At 41.3% G+C, this 17,513-nt stretch overlaps 1 pseudogene; it reads right to left on the bottom strand.

Annotated features, from left to right (window-relative positions):
• Window positions 1-12,457: 12,457 nt before the first annotated feature.
• Window positions 12,458-17,053, bottom strand: LOC148036998 (4-coumarate--CoA ligase 2-like; annotated as a pseudogene).
• Window positions 17,054-17,513: the final 460 nt, after the last annotated feature.

The following is a 17,513-nucleotide window of genomic DNA, read 5'->3' as shown; positions in this document are numbered from 1 at the left end:
TTGTTTTCTTTATGTCCTGTGATAAGATTACGTGAAGGAACCAGTGCTTAACATGGTTAATCAAAGAAGCTGTTTGCTATATGTCAAATTAATGTGGTAGGTAATTACATAACTAAAATAAACCGAGGAAAGTGCGGAGGATGGACCATGGGTCCGTCCTATGGATGGGTTGTCCCGGTCAGCCGGGAACTTTTCTCAAAGTCTTCAACGAACAGAGGATGATCGTCATCACCGAAACGAGTAACGAGAAAAATGACTTAGAATTAATTATTACCCGATTCACGTTGTTTTAGGGGAACGGAATGGGACTATGCCTTATGGCAGAGAGGTTGAGCCTTGCATCCCTCTCGTTTCCCATTCTCCTTGAACCAAGTGCAGCATGAATCCGCTTCAGACCTGGCGTTTCTGCGTAAAGTAGTTCGCTCGGGTCTGACGCTAGTTGTTGCTAGCTAATGACCAAACAGGAAAACCCAAATTCAGGTCGATCCTAAGTGGGAACGGCCAGGATACTTCCGCTACGTGGCAGACGCGGGAAGACCTAGATCGCAAGTCCCGTAACATTCCATGGGAGTGCCGGGCGGAGCTTTCTAGACATCCTTCCCGATGGACTGCTAAGACGTGTCCGGAATGATTCTAGTGGACACGTTACAGTTGGTATCAGAGCGAACCAACAAAGGATTTGTTTTTAGAAAATTTTATGAAGTAAAGAAAATGCTACTGTCCCAAACATTTCCTTACTTTCAATACTGTCTTGCAGAATTATGAAGCATGGAACAAGTTCTTAGTGTTCCGAGTCATGTTTATGACCGCGATGCATTCCACGGATTATCGACAAAGAGTGGAGATGATGAACATCCTAGACCGCATTTACAATCCACCACCTGTGTACGTGGAATGGAGATGGAAGGGTGTTACAGGGATCTATTACATAACTGCCTATCAACCTGCGTACCTTCAAATTAACTTGAAGAGAATCAAGTGGATGGAGGATTTGAAGATCGTAAAGCTGTTTGTCTTTGTTGAGGCTCATGCAAACGCGACCCTACAGGTCGGAGGTCGAAGGGTCAACCAGAATAAGTATGTGTACGGGGAAGTGATTCAAAGAATCCTTGTCGACCGAATCAAGGTTTTGGGACGTCATGAGAAGAATGGATATCAAAGGAAAAGATACCCTAATCTTCCAATGAACTATCGATTCCTGAAAATCGATGACCTCAATCCGTACTACTACTCAGTTCCTGTAGCTGAATGCAATAATATCTTATTCTCTTCGAATTAATGTATCAACTTGTTCCATCGCCCCAAGAAATAATTATACCTCGAAAGGGCTATGTTGATATAAATGGAATAAAACTTTTTTTTCCGATTGTCTTGACTATGAATATTGATAGAGAAGTAAAGTGATTTGGTCACTTGGCTGAAGGAATACGAGACGTAGTTTCTGAAGAGTTAACAGAACTCCCACTTCAAAGAGAAGTAGATCATGAGATCAATCCAGTAATAGGAGCCGCGCCAATTGCGAAGAGACCCTATAGAATGTCTATACCGAGAGCAACTGAGTTGAAGGAACAACTCAAGCAACTACTAGATTAGGGTTACATCCGTCCTAGCAGTTCACCATGGGAAGTACTAGTACTGTTCTAGAAAAAGAAAGTTGGTACACTTCGACTATGTATTGATTACAGTAGGTTGAATCAATCAACAGTCAAGAACAAATATCATATTCCTAGAATAGATGAGCTTCTTGATCGCCTTCAAGGTGCAAAGATCTTCTCCAAAATTGATCTCAGGTCAGGTTACTATCAAATCAGGATCAAGGATGAGGATATTCCAAAAACAGCCTTCAATACAAGATATGGGCACTTTGAATTCTTGGTTATGTCATTCGGGCTTACAAATGCACCTGCCACGTTCAATAGATTAATGCAGGATATTTTTAGACCATATCTTGATGATTTCGTGCTTGTCTTCTTCGACGACATTTTAGTCTATTCTAAACAGGAAGAAGATCATGAACCTCAACTACGGATTGTTTTGGAGACAATGAGGTCTCATAAGCTGTATGCAAAAATGAAGACGTGTGCATTCTTCAAGCGTCAGATTGAATATCTAGGATTCATAGTATCATCAGAAGGAATATCAGAGTCAAAGATGTGCTTGAATGGCCAATACCGGTATCCGTCAAAGAGATACGCAGTTTTCTTGGCTTGACAGGATGGTATAGGGTCTTTATCAAAAACTATGCTTTGATTGCAGCACCTCTTACCGACTTACTAAAGAAGCAGACTTCTATTACATGGTCAACTCCCGAGCAAAATAGCTTCAACCAATTGAAGCAATGTTTGGTATCGGCACCTATTCTGAAACTTCCCGACCTCAATAAGGAGTTCGAGGTTGTAACTGATGCCAGCATTCTTGCCTTAGGGTGTGTTCTTATGCAGGAAGGTCATCCAGTAGCATACTCTTCAAGGAAATTGAAGAGTCATGAAAAGAATTATGCCACGCATGATCTGGAGTTATTAGCTGTCATCCATGCTCTAAAGCTTTGGAGACACTACCTGTTGGGTAACAAGTTTACTCTAGTAACAGATCATAAGAGTCTCAAATGGATTTTTACCCAGAACGAGCTCAACATGAGGCAACGTCGATGGATCGAAGTATTGGAAGAATATGATTTTGTAATCAAGTATCAACCGGGGAAAGAGAATGTAGTTGCCGATGCACTCAGTCGCAAGGCATTCCTAAATTCCCTAATCTTGCAGAATCCATCAACGGCCAGATCTCTGGCTACAAAGGTATCTATGCCAAGCAACCCTATACTCGAACTAGCTAAAGAGGAAGCAAGCCATGACTTAGCCTACCAAGCAATGATAAAAGAAATATCTACCAAGGATCAGAATCTGAAGTTACAGGCCAAGTATCATGAATTTTCTATTGACAATGGACTTATTTACTACAGAACAAGAATATGTATTCCAACAAGCCAGTCACTTAAGCAAAAGATATTATGGGAAGCTCATGATTCCCCTTTCGTAGGACATCCTAGCTATGCAAAAACTCTTAATGCAATTAGGAAGAGCTATCATTGGGAGAGGCTCAAAGGTGACGTTCTCAAATATGTCACCGAATGTTTGTCTTGCCAACGTATCAAGGCTGAACATGTCATGATGCCAGGAAAATTGCAACCACTTGACATTCCCCAAATGAAATGGGAATTCATCAGTATGGATTTTGTGGTGGGCTTACCCCAAGTCCAAGGAGGATACAACTCCATTATGGTTGTAGTTGACATGCTTACTAAGGTTGCACACCTGATTCAAGTCAAGACAAACTATAAAGCCTCCGACATTGCAAGGGTGTTTATCAAAGAAATATTCAAGCTACATGGGTTACCTAGAAGGATCATTAGCGATCGAGACTCTCTTTTCACTTCACACTTCTGGAAAGCTATCTTTGAAGCTATTGGGACCCAACTCTATTTTAGCACTGCCTACCATCCCCAAACAGATGGACAAACAGAGCGAGTAAATCAAATCATTGAGGATATGCTTAGGGCTTACTGCTGTCGAGAGCCGAAGAGATGGATTCAGTACTTGCCGTTAGTAGAATTTGCCTACAATGCTTCTTACCAGCAGAGCATTCAAATGACCCCTTTCCAGGCATTGTATGGTCATGATTGTCGAAGTCCCCTAAATTTTTCTGATCCTACCCTGAGAGTGGAAGCTTCAAGACAAATGTTGGAGGACATGGATGACCAAATAAGGTCAATAAGACAAGACATACAAGCAGCCAAAGATAGACAAAAGGCATATGCGGATTTGAAACACCAAGAGAGGGTCTTCGGAGAAGGAGACATGGTCTTCATTCGTGTACGGCCGAAAAAGAGTTCTCTATCTCTAGGTGAATGCAAGAAGCTAAGTCCAAGGTATTGTGGACCGTATAAAATCCTCAAATACGTGGGACCCAATGCTTATAAATTGCAACTTCCTGATAACCTAAAGGTTCCCAATGTGTTCCATATTAGTCTCTTAAAAAAATATGTACCCAACCCAAATCATGTACTTGATGACCAACAAATTGTAATGCCTAGTCAAGGAGTCCTTGAACTAAGACCGGATAAGATCTTAGATGTTAGGGAGAGACAGCTAAGATCTAGAACCTTGAAGGAATACCTCGTCCAGTGGAAAGATTATCCCGAAGAGGATGCTACCTGGATGGATGAAAGCTCTCTCGATCTTCAATACCCCTAGTTTATCTCGAGATGAGGACATCTCGATTCTTCCAAGGGGGAGAGAATGTAATACTTTCGCACACTGCGTACCGTAAATATTAACTTCCCGCACGCCGTGTAAACCCTGTGCAAGGTTATCCCCTACATCGTATTATTGTGAGCATAATCCATACCGTGCACGCTCAAAAATGAGGCCTCCACATTGTAAATAAGAGGCTGAGGTTAAAAAACCGTAAAAGCCACGAGGGAACACCCTTTTTGAAGGGGCAATTTGGAGATTTTTAGGCAATTTTTTTTAATTATTATCCCTTCCCCCAGCCGATGCATGGCTGGAGGAGAGGGAGTGTGGGGAGGAATGGCCAAGGAGGAGTAGATCAGATTGCATGAGGGGGAGTCCTCCACGTGTGTGGAGGCCCTCTTCCCCACCCCCCCCAAGGCCTATAAAAACCCCCCTCCCCAGGGAGTCGTGGGAGGAGAGGGCCGTGCAGAGAGAGGGAAAGCGTGGGAGGTGGAGGTCGCCGTGCTGGTCGAGGTGGAGGTCGCCACCGTGCTGCAGTCGCCAGTCCGCCATAGCCGCCGCCACGGCCGCCTTGCTCACACTGTCCGCCGCCGCCTGGATCACGACCCCTTTCCCCCCCGACGTGCTGCAGAAGCTTGGAAGCTTCTTAGAAGCTTCCTAAGAAGCTTCTAAGGGGGGGCTTCCTTAAGCCCCCTTCCCACGACATCTCCCCAAAGGTCTATTCATACCCCCGGGACCTTGTAGAGGAGAAGGTGAAGCTCATAAAGACCTCCCATAAGCCCCGTTTCCACGAGCTTTCCGGGATCTTAAAATCCATACCCTATAAAGGGGTATTCCTACATAAGGGAGAAGTAAACATATTTTGAGACTACTTGCCAAGACTCGGAGGAAATTTTGAGATCCATAAAGGGGTAAGGACAAAACCCGGAGCCCAAATCCTCTACATCTACGATGGCCCCAAAAAGATCTCAAGGTGCGACTGCGGGAGGTTCATCTCCGAGCATACAAGTGGATATCTCCCCGAGCCCACAAGTCCAAGTTCTTTCAAGTTTATTTTCGCTTAAAGAAATGATTAGGTGCGCTTAGTTCCATAGGGAAGAATGCATTTTACGCTTATCTTTAATGCATGTGGCAGTGGTAAAAAGACATTTGATAAAGTATCTCTTGAAACGTTAGGCAAGGTTGAAGTATGTCATGAATTCGAAACGGGTTGCCCGCCTTAGGAGACTAGCTGCATGATGCTATTTTGGTACACTATCAAAGTAATGAGTCTAAACATATATTACTTAGGCAAAGAAATGGAATTTATAAGTGCATTTTTTTTCTTCTTAGACATGGTAGGAATAAGTATGTGCCGCATGTTAGGCAACATCCTCCTCGTAATGATTTCATGAGGAAAAGTTAACACCCATAGGATATTATCCGAAAAGAAATAGAAGAGAGTACGGAAATGATCTTATGGGCTTGCAAGTGGCATGTAAAATGGAATAAATTATCACTAGCTGTAGTTTTGTATGAACTTCATTGTAGCTAGGAGAACGTTGCGTATTGCATAGTCATCATGAAAAAAATATGTCATTCATTAGGAGCCGCATTTAGGAGTCAAAGCATAAGATTCTAAGTATAGACAATAAGGTTGTAGGCATGACTATTTGATGTAAGTCCTAGTAGGACCTAGGAAAGTTAGTGTCCAGGTTATCAGGCATTTTTACCTTACCAAGGAAGGATAGGGTTATTGTGAACCATGTGATGCGTAGAAGCAGTGAATCGCATGTTTACACGTATTGGTGTAATTGTAACTATTAATCTCCACTAGATCTAGTTTATTACCTTTAGGAAAGGTTCATCCGTGACGCGAGACAAGTATATTGAGTTGGCTAAGTCACCTAAACCACAAGGATTCTTATGGACATGGTTGGGTCGATATGATAGGTATCTCAAGTGCTAACTAGGGTTTAGTGCAATAAGAATTCGACCTAGTTTTACACTGGTTGCCAAGTCAAAACCCGCAAACCCAAAGATCTTACACACATTCACAAGATGTCGAATCAATTGGATGCTCATGCATAAAATGATCTAAGGTTTTATCCTAAGGATCATTCGTTCAAATGATGAAACTCCGACTGGGTTGGAAATTCCTAGGACCGTGGACCAATATAATTAGGAATGGGTTGGGTAAGAAGACACCCTAAACCCTGCTACTCGGCTGAGGTTAATTCCGTAACCTGAATACGCCATTCAATGGGTGAAATGATCCCGTGGAATAGATACAACACATGTACAAAAAGTTGCAACATCGCATAGACTTGAGATTTGTCCACGAGAGAGTTTTGTCATTTCTTGGAAATGATGTTGGCAAGTTATTGGGCTAAGTTAACCTACAAAAGGATGAGTAAACATCCTGTTACATCACCTTTCCTGGGAAATAGTTGCTAAGGAAAAGGAAAGTTAGGTATTTGCCTGGAAACAATTGACCAATCAATAGATTGAAGTGACATGGTCGCTGGAATCTACCATAACAAAACCTAAAGTATTGATAGGGTATGACCCTAACCCAAGAATGATAGGAATCTTGCCAAGTTGCAATTGATTCTGGATCGAATGCGGGTTGCATTCGGAGAAAAGGAGTCACTCCTTAACAGTTTGCCAGCTAAACGACCATTGGAATTGATTGTGCTTGTAACAGTTTAGAAAGCACTGTTTGCATTGTTTGCTCAATGAACTAAAGGATGAAAAGATATCTAAATACTTCAGGATGAAGGCCTGAAGGGAGAGGCAGCTTCAGTTACCCCCGACTGCCTGCCTGACCCTAACCAAGGGGGTTGTTAACCGCGCCGGGAACGTGGACCGAACCCGCCGTGAGAGGTCTCTCTGTTGAGTTCTACTTGGAGCAGGAGGACGCTTGGGTGCCAGAGGGGGCTCTGGCCGTAAATCCCTCGCCTTCCGGGCCCTACACAAGAGGCTAACGTGACTCGGGATTGGATCTCGAGGCCCGCATACTAGTCTACGGGCGGAAACTTGGATTAGTGATCCCTGGTGGGTTACTGGATAGCCTTCGGGTGGATTATGAAAAGCCTACGGGCGGAACTCCTTGTATTTCAAAGATAAAAGGATAAAATGATAATAAAGAAGTTGTTTGACATTGTTTTCTTTATGTCCTGTGATAAGATTACGTGAAGGAACCAGTGCTTAACAAGGTTAATCAAAGAAGCTGTTTGCTATATGTCAAATTAATGTGGTAGGTAATTACATAACTAAAACAAACCGAGGAAAGTGCGGAGGATGGACCATGGGTCCGTCCTATGGATGGGTGGTCCCGGTCAGCCGGGAACTTTTCTCAAAGTCTTCAACGAACAGAGGATGATCGTCATCACCGAAACGAGTAACGAGAACGATGACTTAGAATTAATTATTACCCGATTCACGTTGTTTTAGGGGAATGGAATGGGACTATGCCTTATGGCAGAGAGGTCGAGCCTTGCATCCCTCTCGTTTCCCATTCTCCTTGAACCAAGTGCAGCGTGAATCCGCTTCAGACCTGGCGTTTCTGTGTAAAGTAGTTCGCTCAGGTCTGACGCTAGTTGTTGCTAGCTAATGACCAAACAGGAAAACCCAAATTCAGGTCGATCCTAAGTGGGAACGGCCAGGATACTTCCGCTACGTGGCAGACGCGGGAAGACCTAGATCGCAAGTCCCGTAACATTCCATGGGAGTGCCGGGCGGAGCTTTCTAGACATCCTTCCCGATGGACTGCTAAGACGTGTCCAGAATGATTCTAGTGGACACGTTACACACACACACACAGAGATTTTTAAAGGATATACTATTACATAAAATTTGTATTTGTGTGTGTCAATGTGAAGGCAAACAAAAAAGGAAAACTTACCAATTTATGTAATGGTATATCCTTTAAAAATGTGTGTGTTTGTGTGTGGTGTTGTGTTGTGTTAACCAAAAACTTCTAAAGGAACGAGGGTGCACATGCATGTGCTAGAGCATTGCCCATGTTTTTGTTTGTTTTGGGTATTTAGAAAAGGTTCATGTCTTGCATATTTCTTCAACTACTATATCATTTAGAGATTAAATGGCAAAAAACTATCATAATGGCAGTTAGATTGACCAACAATTTTAGCTTTACAAGATAGGAGGTCTGGACAACATCCTTGCAAGGTCTATCACAAGAGGTTGAAAACATTTTGGATTACTCACTATTCTAGCAACATAGATGGACCTTCTCTTTTAGGAAACTATCATAAGATGAGACGACACCTCATTATAAGTTGGCCAATCAAATCATGCGTATTGTTTTCACTACCCATAAATACATGGAAATATACTTGCCATTGAATCCCATCAATTCATCTAATGCTCCTCCATAAATGATAAGTTGACAATTTTAGTTACTTTATTGATTTTATGTTAGTACTTAAACCTAGGAAATCCTCATACACTTATCTCTATTCTATCCTAATATGAAATGGTTCTTTTTTGGCAATAATTGAATATGTTACTTGATTATTAGAAAGATTAACTTAATTACATTGCTATCACTATAATGACTTTTGGATACAACTAGAAAGCTACATTACTAAAAAACATTATAGAAATTTCCTTTGGATATAAGAGAAAACTTTGTTAAATGAATAAATGTTTCTCATATTTTAGACATTCCAAGCTCTATTTGCATGTGAAGCATGAATCATAAGAGCTAGTGTACTAGCATGCTAATCACTTGCGAGCATATGTTCCAAGATGACACCTACACCATCTGAAACCTAATTGCCCTTCCACTTGCACCAAGGGGTCGCATGACAATCAAAGTCACTATATGCAATTGGCCATACCATCAAGCACCCATATGAATGTAACTTCCCTCAAAATTATAAGAGGTAATTGCACTTTTCAACTTTAACCAAGAGTAGGTGCTCATCAATGAGGTTTGGTCCCCCTCCAATCAGTTCACCAACCTATATGCTCATTCGCATGAAGGAACACCTACTCACTACAACCTTCCAAACTAAATTGGCAATGATCAAGTGAGTTAGCAACAAGGTAATATTATAAGATGAGGTCCAAACTCCTTACCCTAAACTTTGTACTTACACTTCCAATGATAATTGAAGACACAAAGTGCAAGCATGTCAAAGTAGAGGTAAAATACTAAACACAGTCTTAGCACAAGAAAGATAGGCAAGATGAGCATAGAAGGAAGAAGAAAGAAGATGTGAAAAATGAAGAATGTTGATATCAAGTACCTTGGTACCAAGCTTTATGTGAGAAAGGAGAAGCTTGAAGAGAGATGTACAATGGGGGAAAGCATGCTCGATGAAGTTTGAAGAGAGATGTACAATGGGGGAAAGCATGCTCGATGAAGTTTTTGCCTTGCACTATGGTTCAATACATTTTTTAGATTTTCATGGTGCAAAGAGATGAGAAAGAGATCCAACTAAGGACCAATATCAATTATTGCTATTGAGACATTGTTGATGTACATGTCATATGAGAAATACGCCATTGAATAAGATACTTCTAGTCCCATTTCCCACTCATCAAGCTCAAGTGGCTCTTATAGTATCTCCATGGGTTGAAATAAGATAGTTGCAATAGTTGTTGGTGATTCTCTCCATGGCCGGATATAAGCTAGTTGCAACAATTGTTGGGTCCTATCTCATAAAGTCATAAAATTGCTATCGGAAGGCTCCTTTGCACATGGACACCATTGCTATGATTTGAGATAAACCTTGCATTTGGATGAAAGACAGAAAGCCTGAAATTATGAGAAGTTTCTTCTAGAATTGAACATAGTCTCTTGGATTGGCTTGATTTGCTACTGTTTAGGTTGATAGATAGGAATCGTGATGAAACTTTGAACTGCTTTGGGAAAATTTTAGAGAAAACCTCTTCTTAGATGTAGTGACCTCATTGTCTACAAAAGTCATACCTTTGTGGCTGCACATATCTTTGTAACCATATCTTTGTGGCTACACATATCAAACCTACAAAAGGTGATTAGGAGGATAAACTCAAAGGGAGTTGAACCCCAAATACACTATGTGTGTCTACCGAGGAGTTTAATTGCACAACTAAAAAAAAATATTTGTAAAAGAGATACATGATTTCCTGTAAAAGGCAATCATGCATCTCTCTCTCTCTCTCTCTCTCTCTCTCTCTCTCTCTCTCTCTCTCTCTCTCTCTCTCTCTCTCTCTCTCTCTCTCTCTCTCTCTCTCATGTACACTTTGAGTAAGAGCATGTGCCTTTAAATATACATACACATGCAGATAGATCTCAACAATAAGCAATTATAAAATCATAGAATGAAGACTTTGTGAAAAATCGAGAAATCCAAACCTACCATAAAATGAAAATTTAGAAAAAGATAATTGTCATCCTATTGTTAGCCAAAAAATGTTATATATTCCCTTCTTTACAAGATAGGAGATTCGGATAGGAGCTTTAGAAGATAGGAGGTATTACCCCAAGCTTCTATCATTGCCTTTGTAAAAAGGGTCAATTGGTTTTTGAAGTCTTTGAGATCATCATCATTTCACTCTATTTTATCACAATAAAAGAATACTTTGTCTAGTATTTCCCAAACATTGGCTTTTCTATTCCAAGCTTGTCCATTATCAGCATGATCCTTAACTGCATTATGTAGGCACTTCCATTGATTGTATCTAATAGTTGAGCCACCATTCCTAGAGTCTATCTTACCAAGTCTCCCATGAAAGTTTGGGAATCTTCTAGCCTTCACTCCACCAATAGATGGCTTTTTGGGGACACAATTTCCATCCTTACACTTTTGAAGATCTGGTTATTTTTCTTTATTGAATACTACAATACTCTAGTTTTGTATTGTGATACTACAATATTCCACATCTCCATCATTGATCACTTGGTAATCTGTAGTCTCCAAGCTTAAGCGTGATCCAAGGTAAGAAAGACGTATATTTCTCACTGTAATGGTACTCATGATAATCTTCTCTATCATGATAGTCATAATAACTAGTTGATCCTAAGAGGTTATACTAATGTTTCTATTGTACTGTAATCTCATTGGTGCAGCTATAATTTCGCACAGTGTGATTAGGCACGGGAGTCAGGACATTATAAATTGAATCTATCACCATTAGTGCCCTTAATAGCTCAGGTACTATTTTATGAGAAACTTCAAGATTCTTCTTTAACTGTTTTTAAAATATAGTATGGTTTTAAGAATGTCATGTCCTCATAAGTATAGCTAGGCATTGAGAAACTTACAGTCTCAAAAATTGAAGGCTACAAAAATATGGTGCATCCACTAACACATTATTAACGTACATTATAGAAAATGTATCAAAAGAAGTATTTATTGTTATCCTTCACAGCACAAGCATCTAATCGTGAGTCTGAACTTGCCCATAGTCATCTAGGATTAATAGCAAGTTACTTGGACAATGTTTGCTATGATTAACAACAGTGCAACCTTGGCCATAGCTCTTTGGGATGAGAACCATGGTTACAGTCTTAGAAATTGAAGGCTACAAAAATGGTCTAGCATTTGCACTACTGTAGCCATGAATACCCTCTTGAAAGATGCTACGATTAGCACTATTTAAATCAGAGCTGATGTCCAATGAGAGGAAAAACTTACCATAGTAGAATGCAAAATCCAATAATGATTGCACTATCCAATTTTGGTCTGAGCAGACCAATCTGCCATTAAGTCTCAGAGATAGTCATGAATACCCTCTTTAAAGATACTACAATCAAATACCTAGAGTAAGATACAATCTACATTAAACTCTCTTCAATAATCACTATTGTAGCCATGAATACCCTCTTGAAAGATACTAGAATCAGCACTATTTAAATTAGAGGACAAACTTGCCACAGTAGAATGGAAAATCCAATAATGACTGTACTGTCCAATTCTGGTCTAAGCGGCCCAATCTGCCATTAAGTCTCAAAGATAGTCATGAATACCCTCTTTAAAGATACTACAATCACATACCTAGAGTAAGATATAATTTGCCATTAAACTCTCTTCAGTAATCACTATTGTATCCATGAATACCCTCTTGAAAGATACTACAATCATCACTATTTAAATCAGAGCTATTGTCCAATGAGAGCTGCTATCTAATTCTCCAATATGGAGTTTGAGTTCCGATCAAATCATGCAACTTGAGAGAGGATTCAGCAATTCTCGACCCACAGAATTAATAATTCAGACCATAATTAGAGCTTGAACTCCTCTATTTTTCTCATTAAGAGCATCAAACAAGGGTTTGGCAAATACCCTCTTGAAAGATACTGCAATCACATACCTAAAGTAAGATACAATCACATACCCACAGATGTCATGTAATTATCCATGATGTCATGTTGTATTCAAACACCTCCTCGTGATCAGATCCTTTCACACCTACATCCAAAAAACCAGGAAATTGTATTGCTTTGAAACACATACCTGGAGTAAGATACAACGTCCACATGACCATGGTCGTACTCAAACTCCCCCTCATGATCAGATCCTTTCACACCTGCATTCATAAAAACAAGAAAGTGCATTGCTTTGAATCACGTACCTGGAGTAGGATACAAACTTCAAAAAAATTTTGGGGTTATCCAAGCTGCCATCCAACTAATTTGCCCCATGGTCTTTGCCTCTGCACCCCTCTGTAGTGCTGGGTAGCCTTGGGAGTGGTGTTAGAGCTTGAAAGATATTTACGCAAGCAAACAAGTTTTAAGGGAACTTGATCCATGCAGAAGGAGTTGATGTAGATCTGAATGCCATATTGATGGCAGCCTAGATTGTCTAGATGCAAGGCCAGACCGAAGTCTTTTAAAACCACTTGCTCCTTGTGATCTTGATCCCAAATGATTTGATGACAATCATTGATGCAGATTAATGACTGTTGATGGACGTAGAAGTAGTACAATCACTGATTCTTGTTCTATTTGCATGCGCAGGCATTGTAGTACATGCAGATGATGTCATTGACCTTGGTAAGTATGTCATCCTCAAATAGTTGATCTTTTCAACTTATGCCAGCTTGATTATTCTCTTCCATTAATATGTACTCGCGGTTTGGCAGCTTAGCTACTTTGACTTCTTCTCTATGCTCGTCTTCTTCTTCATATTTAGAATGCAGAGAAAAGTGGGTATGCCCACTATGGCCACCACAGAGAAGGATGGCAACTCGTTAGAAGCAGAGTTGTCATAAGGCCTCTTGCCTTTCATGATTTGGGGGCCTTTGATGCATATTTCTCTCCAGGTTTGTTCTGAGGGAGTGAGATATTAGACTATTTTCACAACCACATTCCGCACAACTATTCCAGAAGACCCTACTTTAATAGGAAATGGATGCTTTGCAAATGCAGGTGTGAAATGGCTAGCACAGGCCCTGCCTCAGTCATCCCATAGCCTTGCACAGTGTAATCACCCCTCTATTTCTATGTTATCACCCTTCTAACTTGAGGGTTGTTGTAAACTCTATTGTTGTGTCATCACCCCTCTAACTTGAGCTAAGATCACAAAAAAAATGAAGCACTTGACCTCAGTTGCACAAAGCCTCTGCATGCGTTTTGGGATTCTATCCATGACAATGCAAATCACAATGTGATCCATTCTATGTCATGAGTGCAACTGATCAAACGATTGAAATTCAGTCTCCTTTCTATGAGCACATGTTTGACATTGTCACTTTGACTTGGATACATGCCATTTCTTATGCCACATTATCAAAGTGAGGTAGATTAGTGCATCTCTTGCCTTGGAATCATATTTTGTTCTCTCAGGCTTATAAGGCCTCTTGCATTTCATGATTTGTGGGCCTTTGATGCAAATTTATCTAGGTTTGTTATGAGGGAGTGAGATACCGGTCTCGGGATCGACTATTTTCACAATCGCATTCCGCACAACTGTGCCGTAGGACCCTGCTTTAACAGGAAATGGATGCTTTGCAAATGCATGTGTGAAATGGCTAGCATAGGCCCTGCCTCAGTCATTCCATAGCCCTGCATAGTGTAATCACCCCTCTATTGCTGTGTTATCACCCCTCTAACTTGAGTAAGATCACAAAAAAATGAAGCACTTGACCTCAGTTGCACAAAGCCTCTGCATGTGTTTTGGGATTCTATCCATGACAATGCAAAATCATAATGTGATCCATTCTTTCTCATGAGTGCAACTGATCAAAAGACTAAAATTCAGTCTCCTTTATGTGAGCACACGTTTGACATTGTCACTTTGACTCGGATGCATTCCATTTCTTATGCCACATTATTGAAGTGAGGTAGATTAGTGCATCTCTTTCGTTGGAATCATATTTTTTTCTCTCAAGCTTATAAGGCCTCTTTCCTTTCATGATTTGGGGGCCTTTGATGAGGATTTCTTCAGGTTTGTTTTGAGGGAGCGAGATACCGGTCTTGGGATGATTGACTATTTTCACAACTGCATTCCGCACAACTATTCCACAGGACCTTGCTTTAACAAGAAATGGATGCTTTGCAAATGTAGGTGAAATGGCTAGCACAGACCCTCAGTCATCGCATAGCCCTACACAATGTAATAATAGTAATAAAATTCAGGCATTGGTCATATTAAGTCAAGCAAGAAGGGTTGTAAACTCTATTGTTGTGTCATCACCCCTCTAACTTGAGCTAAGATCACAAAAAATGATGCACTTGACCTCAATTGCACAAAGCCTCTACATGTGTTTTGGGATTCTATCCATGACAATGCAAAATCACAATGTGATCCATTCTATGTCATGAGTGCAACTGATCAAAAGACTAAAATTCAGTCTCCTTTTTGTGAGCACACATTTGACATTGTCACTTCAACTCAGATACATGCCATTTCTTATGCCACATTATCAAAATGAGGTAGATTAGTGCATCTCTAGGCCTAGAATCATATTTTGTTCTCTCAAGTTGTATCTTTAAGCTGACTTTCTTAGAACAGCTTATCAATGTAAGAATGATATATATAGATAAGCTGCAAGGCAAGCTCCAACTATGTCTACCAACAATATCTTCACATGAATTTTCACATGAATCTAGGCTCTTGAACATTCAAGAGAAAGATCAACACTGACAGCAAGGTAGCTGGTAGAGTCTTATATAGATACCCCTCTTTTGCATATCATTATGATTACCTCAGCCCCATTCACACCCTACAAGTTGGGCAAGGCATGCTTGAAGAATATGTTTCTTCACAGACAACATGGAAAGGCATCAAGATTGTTCATGTTAAGTATAGACCTACCCAATGATTGCATGGGGGACTCTGGCCTTGAATGAATCTTCAAGATCTTTTCCAAGGTGGGCAGCCCCTGACATGAGCATCCTGATGCTGGAGAGGTCATATTTTTCCAGAAAGGGGTGCTTGGACAGGGCCAGCACTATGGGAGGAACCAAGGGGGCCACAGTCACCTTATGCTTCTAGATGACCTCCAACAAGGTGCCTATCTCAAACTTGGGCATGATGGCAATGGAGTCCCCCACCCTCAAAGAGCACAACATCACAGAATTGAGGGAGTAAATGTGAAACATGGGCAACACATAGAGGATGAAACCATTAAACTTGAAGACGTAGAGCTGGTTGGGATTCTCTCCATCGGCCACCTCTGGGACACACTGGAAACCAGCCCCTTAATGTGGGTGAGCATGACGCACTTGGGGAGGCTAATAGCAGTACTTGTTCCTTCATTTGCGATTGGAGCCTGCTGAACAGGTTGCCCCCATCACAAAACTCCCGCCCCCATCACAAAACTCCATCAAGAGATCATGCAAATTAGCTGCTTTTCAATTCAAAGCTACTGGCCATAGATTAAGATCATTGCTGGTAAACCCCATCACATGTCTCGGAGAAGAGATCGTGTAAGATAATGATTGCATGGGGGTTTCTGGCCTTGAATGCATCTTCAAGATCTTTGCGGGGCAGCCCGTGACAAGAGTATTCTATTGTTGGAGAGGTCATATTTTTACACCAAGGGGTGCTTGGACAGTTCCAGCACTATGCGAGGAACAAGAGGCCCCAGTCACCTTATGCTTCTAGATGACCTCCAGCAAGGCGCCTAACTCAAACTTGGGTGTGATGGAAATGGAGGCCCCCACCCTCAGAGAGCACAACAACATAGATCTGAGGGAGTAAATGTGAAACATGGGCAACAGACAGAGAATGACATCATCAGACTTGAAGCCGTAGAGTTGGTTGGGATTCTCTCCATCCACCTACTGGGCCACACTGAAAACCAGCCCCTTGTGGGTGATCAATATGCCATCAATATCTCACACTCACGACCTTGTGTTAGATTGAGAGAACTCTAATCAACACATCCATTGCAGTGCTATGGATGCTACATTGCCACCATAGCAACCAGAGCCTCAGAAGAGTATCTCTGCAGAAGCCTTGCAATGCCATGATCACAAGCACATTCATAATTTGGAGCTGGGGCTTGCCACAAGGCCACCTGCACAGACTAATGCCACTTGCAGTAATCTAAAAACTTGAGAGTTGGTTTGTCCATTCATGGCTCAGCAGTAACTAATGGAGTTGCTAGTGGCAAAGCTACTTCCTAAGTGTCTATAGTCATCCAACCTCCTCCTACCTGCACAATTAATGTTGGCCCAAAGACATTTGAAATAAAGATAGTCGGCCTATGCTACAGAGCCTCCCTCAACACTTAACTATCCCAATTAATGTAGGTGCATTGATGTGCAAAGGAGGAGCTTCCAATGTCGCTCCCCTTGCACAGGATTTCTCTAGCAATCCAACTACCAGCTTGATTCTAAAAAATGTGACCTGCAAAGCCATGGCCGGAGAGGTGCTTGACATAGCAGGCCCTAGTGGAGCTGGCAAGTCCACCTTGCTTGAGCTTCTGGTTGGCATGATTAAGCCCATCAACCCCCGTGAGATCATCATGGTGAACCGACATCCCATGGTTGAATCCTCCTTTCGTTGCATCTCTGGCTATATACCCTAGCATGATGCCCTCTTCCCGCTTCTCACTGTTAGAGAAACCCTTCTCTTCAGTGCCAAATTGAGGTTGCCTCTCCTACCATGTCTACACAAGAAAAAAAAAGGGTCTCTTCACTCATGGCAGAGCTTGGGTTGCAGTATGTGACTGATACAAGAGCTGGAATGAAACCATGATAGGCTTTTTCTGGAGGAGAGAGAAGAAGGGTTTCTATAGGTGTGGATGTAATACAAGACCCTTGTGTACTCTTATTGGATGAACCCACATCTGGATTAGATAGTGCATAAGCTCTTAATG

The sequence above is a fragment of the Lygodium microphyllum genome, chromosome 4 (assembly GCF_053477565.2).
Source record: "Lygodium microphyllum isolate KBCC chromosome 4, Lygodium_microphyllum_v1.1.10, whole genome shotgun sequence".
In the NCBI taxonomy this organism is placed as follows: Eukaryota; Viridiplantae; Streptophyta; class Polypodiopsida; order Schizaeales; family Lygodiaceae; genus Lygodium; species Lygodium microphyllum.
The sequence above is the reverse complement of the archived record's forward strand: the minus strand, read 5'-3'. Positions and strand labels throughout refer to the sequence as shown.